Source organism: Halichoerus grypus, chromosome 2 (genome assembly GCF_964656455.1).
Source record: "Halichoerus grypus chromosome 2, mHalGry1.hap1.1, whole genome shotgun sequence".
In the NCBI taxonomy this organism is placed as follows: Eukaryota; Metazoa; Chordata; class Mammalia; order Carnivora; family Phocidae; genus Halichoerus; species Halichoerus grypus.
The window spans coordinates 177,788,218-177,797,959 of NC_135713.1; the positions used below are offsets into that span (position 1 = coordinate 177,788,218).

The window sequence follows — 9,742 nt, forward strand, 5'->3', positions numbered from 1 at the left end:
CTTTCAGACTCCTACTCAAGGGTCATGGAATTGGTTCTATGTCTTCTCCTGCAGGCTGCTGATAACAGAGGCCAGCAACCTGGAGAGCCACTTAGCTCCTTCGACACACATCTACCATCTGGGTCCCATGATCTCACGGGACCTTTGGTGTTTGCTCCCTGCCCACCCAAGGGCTCTGAGGTGTTCTGCAGCCTGTTCTTCCATGGCAATGCTCTCTTGTCACTTCATAAAAATGTTCTACCAGCTACCTGGGGACAGCAGAAGGGCTTCTCCACTGGAGGTGCTGGGAGGCAGGTGCCAAGAGGTGAGGGGAGGCAGGTGTGATTGGTGACACCCGCTGCCCCCCCAACCAAGCAACTGCTACCCCGCAGCCCAGCCCTCCTCCGCAAGTGAACGAACACCAAACAACTCTGTTCAAAACAGTTTATTGTATTTTATTTTTTTTTTGTCAGACAAACACATTGATTTCTGGACCACAGTAGAGGATGGAAACCTTTCACAAACTTATTTATTTGAAAATACAAATATAAAATTATACTTTCCACATCTGTGATGTGAGAGACTGCCATCCACATAGTAATTTTTTACAACAGGGCTTTAAGAAAGCCACACACAAAGACCTGAAAGATGCTTGAGATATATATATATATAGATACATATATATGTATATATATAAAAAAAATACTCACTACCAAAGTTGTCATCAGTTTCATACTAAAGTATAAAAGTAAGGGTGAGGTCAGCCACAGTGCTAGGGAAAGTTTTATTTAGATACATTTATGTCCACATGAAACGCTTAGACTTGCATCCTATTACATATGGAATTCCGAGTTTACAACACACCATGAACGGCAGACTGGCTAGCCCACGCTACTCAAGAGGACACTCACAGATTCCACACAGGATGGTACAGTATGTACACAATACAGTAGCAGAGAGCCTTCCAGGGAGGCTCCGGAACTTCTGTCCCTCAGACCCCCTCCCCCCTCCCCGCCCCTTCGTGCCCCTGCCTCCCGGAAGTGAAATCCTGTCTGAGACAATACATTCTGATTATTTGATAGCCAAGTGTTTGAATTAAGGTTGCTTCCCCAGAGGAGTGGGTTTTATGTATATATATATTTTTGTTTTAGTTTACTTACGTTTTTTGGTTAAAAAAGAAAGAAAGAAAGAAAGAAAACCAACACATTACAGTATTAAAGTATTGCTTAACGTACAGCGTCTCCTTGTGTAGTGTCTGTGCCCAGGACCGGGCTGAGCTGATTCTGCTGCTTTTCTGCTTAGGGGGAGGGCAGAGGGGCCCACCAGTGCCTCTCTTCAGTGTGCTCGCCAGCCTCCATCCCTCAGCTCGCACGCCTCCACCCCCCCCCTTTTGTCTTCCTTGGAAGGTAGCCCAGCTGGTGAAGCACATTCAAGAGAGAAAATTCTCCCCCGCACCCCCTGCTCCCACAGTCTCCCTCTGTCCCTGCGTGCCACTCCCAACCGATAAAGAGAAGTATGAGTTAGTGTTTCTTTTGTAAACAATTTCATATGCAATATAATACAGAAAGCATGGCTGACCTTCAATAAAAAATGTAGTAAACTATATTGCTTTATTCTTGATTATGCTGCAGTGAGCGAATGGCAGGATGAAGCAGTGTGGTGTGGTGGTGGCTAAGTCCCTAGCCCTCGTTTGCACTAAAGATCAAAATAGGTTTTGTTTTTCTATTTGGAACCAAAAAAAAAAAAAATTTTTTTTTTTTTCAAAATCCCCAAATGAAAAAAGAACCCCCCCTCAAAAAAACCCCCCAAACAAAAACAAAAACAAAACAAAACAAAAAAACTGAAAACAAAAACTGAACACCTTTCAGGTCGTTAGGACCAACAATTACCCGATGATTTTGAGACTAGTCTAGCAAGATGTGTGTAACATTCACTGGCTGTGAACTGCTGTGCAGTGAAACCGGAAATGGACACAATAGAGCCATGCTACCTTAAAGTCCAAGCTACAAGTTCAAATTAGGATGACGGTTATGAAGGAGAGAAACGCAAAAAGGCCTGTCAGGGCTTCGTTTGAGTCAAGCCAATGAGCGAATGGGATAGAACACGAGGCTGTTTGGTTTTCCCAGTGGGTGTGAGGAAGGCCACAAACCAGGGCTGAGAAAGCTCCTGGGGAGGGGACCAAAGGCTTGGCTGTCCCCGTCAGCTCCATGTCCAGGTAGAACCAGGAATGGGGTCTGGGAGCTAATGCCACTCACTTCCCTCTGCTTGGGAGGAGAGGAGTTCGGGGGTCCCAGGCAGATGGATCTGGAAGCCAGAAAGTCACCCGGTGGCTATTTTGTGATTCCGGGGGTGGGGGGGGGGAAGCCATCAGCCAAGAGGGTTTCTCCCCCGAAGGCGAAAAGGTGGTTCCCAGGTTCGCCACTGAGCTTAACTGAAACAAAGACAAGGCTGAACATCAGTGCTAAAATAATTTATGAAAATCTTTCAAAATGGACTTCTAGATGAGTGGGGGGACTAACGTGAACCTTAACCTAGGTAGCCACATTAAAACATATCAGATTTCCACGAGATTTGTGCTATGGGCTACTGGGTCTCTTCAAAAGGTATTATAAACATCTAAAACATATTCACACAGATTATCAATTTCTTCTGAGCATTCTTAAAAAAATATTTTTTCTCTTAGTAAAATCATTTTAATATACCATGCCTCCCTCTTTTAAAAAATAAATTAAAAAAATCCAGTTTTGCATATCTAGCATTAGCATTTAAGGTAGTATGGCACACCCCTTCACAGTTTGGGGGGGGGGGTTGGGAATCTACAAAACGCCATAGAGTCTGCCGGCATTTGAACATCATGAGACCTTGGGTTAGTTGAAACCACATCAGATCAGCAAAAATAAAATAAAAAGTTGAAATTGAAAAAAAAAAAACCAAAGGAAAAAACTGCCCCAAAATTATTAGCAATTTTTTTTTTTCATAAATAAGAGAAAGTTCTATCCTTACTGGTCCTAAATCTGAATAACTATGTCTAATTTTTTTTTTAAACCTTAATTACGTTATACCTATCAATATGTACTAGAAGAAAGAGAAGAAAAAAAGTCACTACACTAGTACGAGGACAGCACGCTTACAAGATAGCCATTTTATACATTATTAACAGACAGTGATCAACGAAGAGTCTTCTATGAGGTGATGGGGGATGCAGAGAAAGGAAGGGTTCTACAGTACATCACCAACATGGACAAAAGAGTAATTAAATTCCCTAGTCTAGACACTGAATTTCTGGGAATTTATGGTCTTTTTTCTTTTTTCATAAAACTTCTATTTTGTTATTTTATCACTAGAACAAGTTTTGATATTTTAAAAGCGCCCAGCATTTTACTTAACTTGGTTGTTTGGAAATAAAAAAAGAAAGAAAGAAAAAAACAAAACAAAACAAAAACCCCTCACCAAACAACCTAACATTGAATCAGAAAAACAAGATTTTTTTTTTTTTAAATGTTGTTGCTGTTTAATTAGAATTGAAAAAGGCTTTTTTTCTTTCTTTCTGAGTTAGCATTTTGGAGCCTTTCGTTTGAAGATGCTTTTGCCCTACCATGTCTGTGAATGTCTACATTAGTCTACTTTGTTAGTAAAATTTATAAAAATAGGAGTGCAGCAGCTCTTTATAATAAATGTCGCATTCAGTGTCTCATACTGGCTGTGCCTTAAGTACCAAATTTATAAACGTAACAATTTAAAAAATATTAATAAAACGTCAATATCACATTTTAAAAAAGAAAAAATATATATCCACACTACAATATGTTTTAATGCCATCTATTGAGTTGTACTTCTATAGTTGCTGTTGCCGACCTATTACCAATATTAAAAAAAAGTTAAATTAAAAAATATCCTTCATCATAAGTATCTTTCCCCAACTGAGGACCATATATTATAACAGCCAAATGTTAAACATGTGCAAACAGGAAACTGTCAGTTTTTCCCACCAGTCACAGTGCAGCGATGTTTATACTTTTTTTATTTTTAAAATTCTGTTTACATCTACAATAAATTAAAAAAAAAAATTCTTCCATAGCCTCTCTGGTGATACTTGCAGCACTGAGGTATTAAAAAAAATATATAAACCAAAAGGTTGCTCTCCTAATTTGTAAATAGGAAGTGAATGGAGAAAAGTTTTCATTAATGCAGGCTTCTCCGCCCCTGGCCTGAGCTCCCCCCCCACCCCTGGAGCTGGGGAGAGCCGGTGGGGGAGCAGGGGAGCAAAGAGAGGCAAAGTGTCCTAGGGACCTTTGGAGGTGCTGAAATGGTTGGACAATAGAAAATGATCAAATATTTAAAAATTAAGACTGAAAAAGAATGTCCCCCCACCCCCTTCCCACCCAAGCCAAACAGGTGTGCTTTGAAACTTTAAATATGTTAAATATTAAAATTGTAGCTTTGTTTTTAAAAAACGTCTTGGGAAAAGCAGTTTTTCATATTTTAAATAAAAATCTAACTAGACGGTAACATTTGAAGCTGTGCACAGACGAGAGGTTAATATGCTGGTATGACGCTAATACAGTTCTTAGGTCTATCACACAGACAGAAGGAGCTAAACAGTGTTCTAACTTTTCCCGGGGGGTCGTCCTGGCAGCGGGGGCGGGGGGGGGTGTCCTTCCGCCTGGGAACCGACTCGGTTATCATGCCTTCCCCTCCTCCTCCTTCCACAGAGCATCGAACTGCCTGGGACTGACTCCCTCACAAAAATATTTTTGATTCTCTCTTTCTTAATAGTTTCTATGTAGTTAATGGAATTGTATTTACAACGCTTCTTTTTTTTTAGAATTCACAATTTCAAAAAACCTTATAATATCACCTCTTTCAACAGAAAAAAAGCACTTATAGAAAAGGAGGACACTCAAAACATGGTCGTCCTTACCTTATTGCCGAAAATAGATATACTTAGGTTAACAAAGAGACATCACAAAAAAGAACCGCTATAGAGTCTGTTAATTAGCTTACTACATCTCACTTATACGACGCAAAGGAGAAAGTTTATGCCCACCTCCCGCTCCACACTTCACAACTTTGCTTCCACAGACGCACAATGTGCTCCACTGGAAAAGCCATACAGTCTCAGAATTGGTACCAAAATATTGAGGAATATTACCATCTCAGCATCCTTTAAAAGTGAGAACAGAATCAAAACAAGCAAAAAAAAAAATCTTTTTAAGAGAAAAATAATACCTTAATATAACAATTATACTATGGTTAGCTTTTAACTAGATATTAAAGCTATATGACTACCGGACTAAGTCAAAATCACTACCAAATGTGATTCAAAGAGATTTAAAAGGAGAAGGGGGGGAAGAGAGAAGAGGAAGGGAAACCATCAAGAAAAACAAAACTAAACAAAACCAAAAATCATGGGTTATATACACATTTAAAAGCTGTTGTCTTATATTACAGCAGATTCGTGAGATGATGAGATGTAGTCAACCCTCGATCCGAAGTGAGCCATCTCTGGTTGGGATGGGGAGTGAGGCTGGTGGGGGTCCAGGTCTGATGACATCACCTAAACAAAGGGCCACTCAGAAACTTCGCCCAGTCTTGCCTGGACATCCAGGTATGCTCTGCAGGGCGCGGAAGGTCACGGATGCCCAGAGGAGAACATAAAGTGGGAAGTGGAAGGAGAGAGAAGATGTGTCAGGCAAACATACTATTTATTCCAACTTCTCAACTAGCGCTTCCACAGAACGACTACATTGGGCTACTGAGTATGTCTGGAAACGGCCAGGTTAACAGCTTACTGGGATCACGGCTTGGGAAATCTGACATCTTCACCACGCCTGACACTGGGGAGCGGACAGCTCTGCAACTCACTGTGCTCGTTTGCTATTTTGCTGATTTGATACGGCACTGGTGAATTCTTTGGGGGGGGGGGGAGTGGCAGGAAATGTGGTCAGCAAATGCGGCCATGCTGGGTGTTTGGCTACACCGGGTGAATTGCAAACTGATGAGGGATGCTTTTTGTTCTGGTTAAACTTCGGGTTTTCAAAGCCAAATGTTTAAAAAACTACTTTATCAGATACCGTCAATGACTGCCAATAACTGAAAATGCAGATTTAAAAAAATCTAAAAAAAATTATATTTCGTATCGAGGACTCAAGGTCAGGAAAAACATATGCAACAAATAACCAGCTTTGGTTATAGAAAATAAAAACAGGCCCGCGACTCACAGACTTGCTGAGTCTCCCTGAGTCCACCATGAGCCTGGGCACCTCCTCTGTGGAGGGGACTAAATGTCAGAGAACGAAACCTCGGTCATGGACAAAGTGTGTGTTTCGGTTCGAACATGTGACTCAATTGGTTCACTTCATCCATTTTGGAGGAGGGTGGTGTGGTGAGTACCGCCAGTCTCTTGGCTACGTTATCCTTCTGTGGGAATCGGGTCCTAGAGTTGGATGAGGAGGATGGGCTGGATGCCTTGCCCTCCCCTGGCTCCTATAGCGGCCATGGAGGGGAGGGCGGGCTGTGGTGGGAAGCCCTACCCCATCCTCATTTCCAGGGGAGGGAGAGTGCAAGGACAGCCGGGCAGCCGCAGTGTCTGACCTTGCAGGGGTCTGCTGTGCCTGGTAGCTGTCCCATCCCCTCATCATCTGACTCCACAAAGGGCTGGAGCCACCTCCAATCCCCAGAGTTCTTGGGGAGTTCAGTCCACTTTGCTCTCAGAGGAACCTTACTTCCCCTGGGCCCCCAAACCCAGCTTAATTAGTAGTGAGTAGCTCTCCTTCAAACTGTTAGTGGCCTCTGGCTCTGGCCAGCAATGGCTGGGTCAGTGCTCGAAGGGAAGTGGAGGTGAGGGGTGGGGAGAATTCACACACGGGGTTTATTTGGTTAAGAGAGGCGGTTGCATTAGTTGAGGTGATTCCTTAGCAGCAACATTAGAGAAATCCAGAGAGATTTATGGAGCTCAACTCAATCTGGTCCCCCAACTGGGCCCACCCGAGAGAGTCCTGGCTGACTTGGGGGCCTAGAGTGACCCCCTCTATGAGAGAGGGGTCTTACTAACCACAAACCAAAGTGTCAAGTCCATCTCCAGCCTTGCTTCTCCTACATCCGAACTCCCAGAGGGAGAGGCACTCCTGCCCCAGCAGGGACCCAGGCCCGGCCTCAGCTGTCACCCTCCCTCTTGACAGACCCATGTCTCAAGCCCCCAAACTAATGCGCTAACACAGTACGCACTTAGCTTTCACGAGAGAACCCCTCTTCCTTTTCGGGGTTCCTCCCGAGAGCAACAGATACTCATTTTCCAATGAGACTGTGGCAAGAGGCTCCTTCACTGACTGCCCCAACCCCCCCTTCTCCTCCACTCCGCCCCTTCCATACCCCCATCAAAGTGATTTAAAAAAATGTTTAATTAACTTGAGCTCAGTTTAAAAGGTTAGGAAACTGGCAGGGATCCAAATCCACGTTACGCAGGTGATGTCGTTAATTTAATTTGCTTTTCGTGCGGTAATCTGGATAATTACTCAGTAGTTACTGGCAAAAATGTTTTCTTTTCACTAAAAGATGGAGTCTGGCTGTTTGACTGCATGAACCCCATTGGCCAAAGCCAGTGAGTGCTGGGGGGCCGAAAGGGTCCAGGGACCTGAAAGGCCATCTCGTGGGACCCTGGAGGGGTTGGCCCTGGCCCCCGCCCCCAGGCTTGGCCGAAGCCCAGGCTTCTCCTGCCTCCATCCCCCCAGGACAGGCAACAGCACCAGATCACCTTCCAGTTTCCTACACTCTTGATTGTATTTCAAGACGGAGAGAGATGAGGGGGTGGGGAAGAAGATAAAGAAAGGGAATCAAAAGAATCAAATCAAGAAGAATTAAAAAAAAAAGGTGGGGGTCATGATTACAGCTGGAGAGAAGAATGAGAGAGTACAAGACTGGATTTTTTGCCCCCACCCTCCTGCCAAGGGGTCGGGGAAGAGGAGAGAGAGGTGTTGGCGCGATGGGGCCAGGGCCCGTGCGTACTTGCATGCCAGGGCACACACACGTACGACGCACCCGGCAGGGCGGGGACACAGGGCAGAGAAGGTAGTACCTCAGAGTGGGGTGGCAACGGAAGCACCTGCTCAATGGTATCCATTTGTAAAGGCCGTTGCAATCAAAGGTCCCTAAAATTGCACAATTGTTAAGGTCATCAGCACGCTATACATGGGAACAGATTGTCATATTCTGGGAAAGGAAATTATCTCTAGAACTAGACCGTGGTTGCCAGCATGAATATGTAATTCTGAGACACTGCGCCACGAGGGGCCCGGACGCCGTCCTCCCTGGCTCCGGGCCCTCCAGCCCCCACGCCCCGCCCCAAGCCCGTCTGCTTGCCCAGGGGGTAATCGAGAGCCAGATGCACCAGGGGGGTGTGTGGCTGAGGGGAAAGGGAGGCCTCGGCCCAAAATGCTGGGCGCTGCTGCCCTGGACCCCGGAGGGCAAAGATACCCGTGTCTCTGCCCGCAGTCCCGACAGCTCCAGCTGGGGAGAAAGCAAGCCCAGCGCAGACAAAACGTGATGCCACGTGTGGTCATTTCAGAAAAGCGCCACGACCCACAGGTCAAGAGACCCAGGTTTTCAAGAACGAATAGGGTCTGTGCTTCCGGGCGCTGCAAATGGAAATGAGCTGTGCTCTAGGTGGTGATAGATGGTCTCCCAAATCGATGCAGCTCTAAACTGAAATAATAAGACTCTGGATCTGGTCCTACAGCTCAGCCGAGTGGATGCGACTCATCAGACTCCTGACTTAAGTGTTACTGGTCCGGGAGTGGAATTGCACAAGGACCCAGACTGCATGGGCCAGGGGTGGCGGCAACGCGCATGCGCGTGTGCGCGCACGCGTGTGTAAGACGGTCTGTGAGAGAAAGAGTGCGCGTGCGTGGGTTAAGAGTGTATGTGTGCACCCCTGCATGCGTGCGTGCGCGTGGTTTCCAATGCTGGGGTAGGGGGGGCAGGGAGCAGCGCCGTGGTGCCCCAGACTTGTCCGCGCTTGCCCTGTTCTCCCCAGCTCAGCCCCTGAGGCGGGGTTCTCCTGACAGGGACAGGGCCTGGAACAGCAGACACTCCCATCTTAGCCCCCACACCAAACCGCCTCCAAAATGCTGAGGTTGGCTAGAACGGAGGGTGGCCGAATTTCTGTTTCCCAAATGGAAGGGACAGCGAGCGAGTGGGCTCAGGCACATTCATGCTCACATACACGAGGAGGGGGAAGAACAATACAATCTGAAAACGGCATGCAAATCTGTTAAGCAAATTTCCACTGCCTGGATTAGTTAGATTATAGAACCACAGAGCATTACAAATATCAAATGCATCTGGCCTTTGCGGGGTTGCGGCTAAAGAACGCAAATGGGAACTTACTTGGAACCTGGAAACTCTAAGAAACATTAGCAAAGGAAACCACCTGGGAGGGAGCGTGCACCCCACACCGTGTCCCAGGGCCAAGTGCTGCCTCTGGACCTCAGGCCCAGGGCCTCGACCGACCAAGGTTGCTATCCTGAGGAAGGGGTGGGGGGCCCCCCAGCTCCTCAAGTCGCAGCCCACATGGCTGTCTCCAGGAGGCAGGGATCAAGCAGGGGCGCCGATACCGAGGGCCTGTTATGTGCTAGCAGGTGACGTATCCTGTTTCCATTAATTCTCAGACCATCTTTCGAGGGAGGCACGCTTATTGTCGTTTTGCAGCCAGGGAAGTGAAGTTCCGATCAGTTATGTAAGAGGCTTAAGGTTGCATGGGCTGAAG

At 46.0% G+C, this 9,742-nt stretch overlaps 1 long non-coding RNA gene across 1 annotated transcript; it reads right to left on the reverse strand.

The window, feature by feature from the left end:
- Nucleotides 1–409: 409 nt before the first annotated feature.
- LOC144380546 (uncharacterized) lies at nucleotides 410–9,736 on the reverse strand. The gene is made up of 2 exons (XR_013444713.1): nucleotides 8,054–9,736; nucleotides 410–5,594 (listed from the first exon to the last, which is right to left on the reverse strand). It is a non-coding gene; the product is annotated as an uncharacterized LOC144380546 (long non-coding RNA).
- Nucleotides 9,737–9,742: the final 6 nt, after the last annotated feature.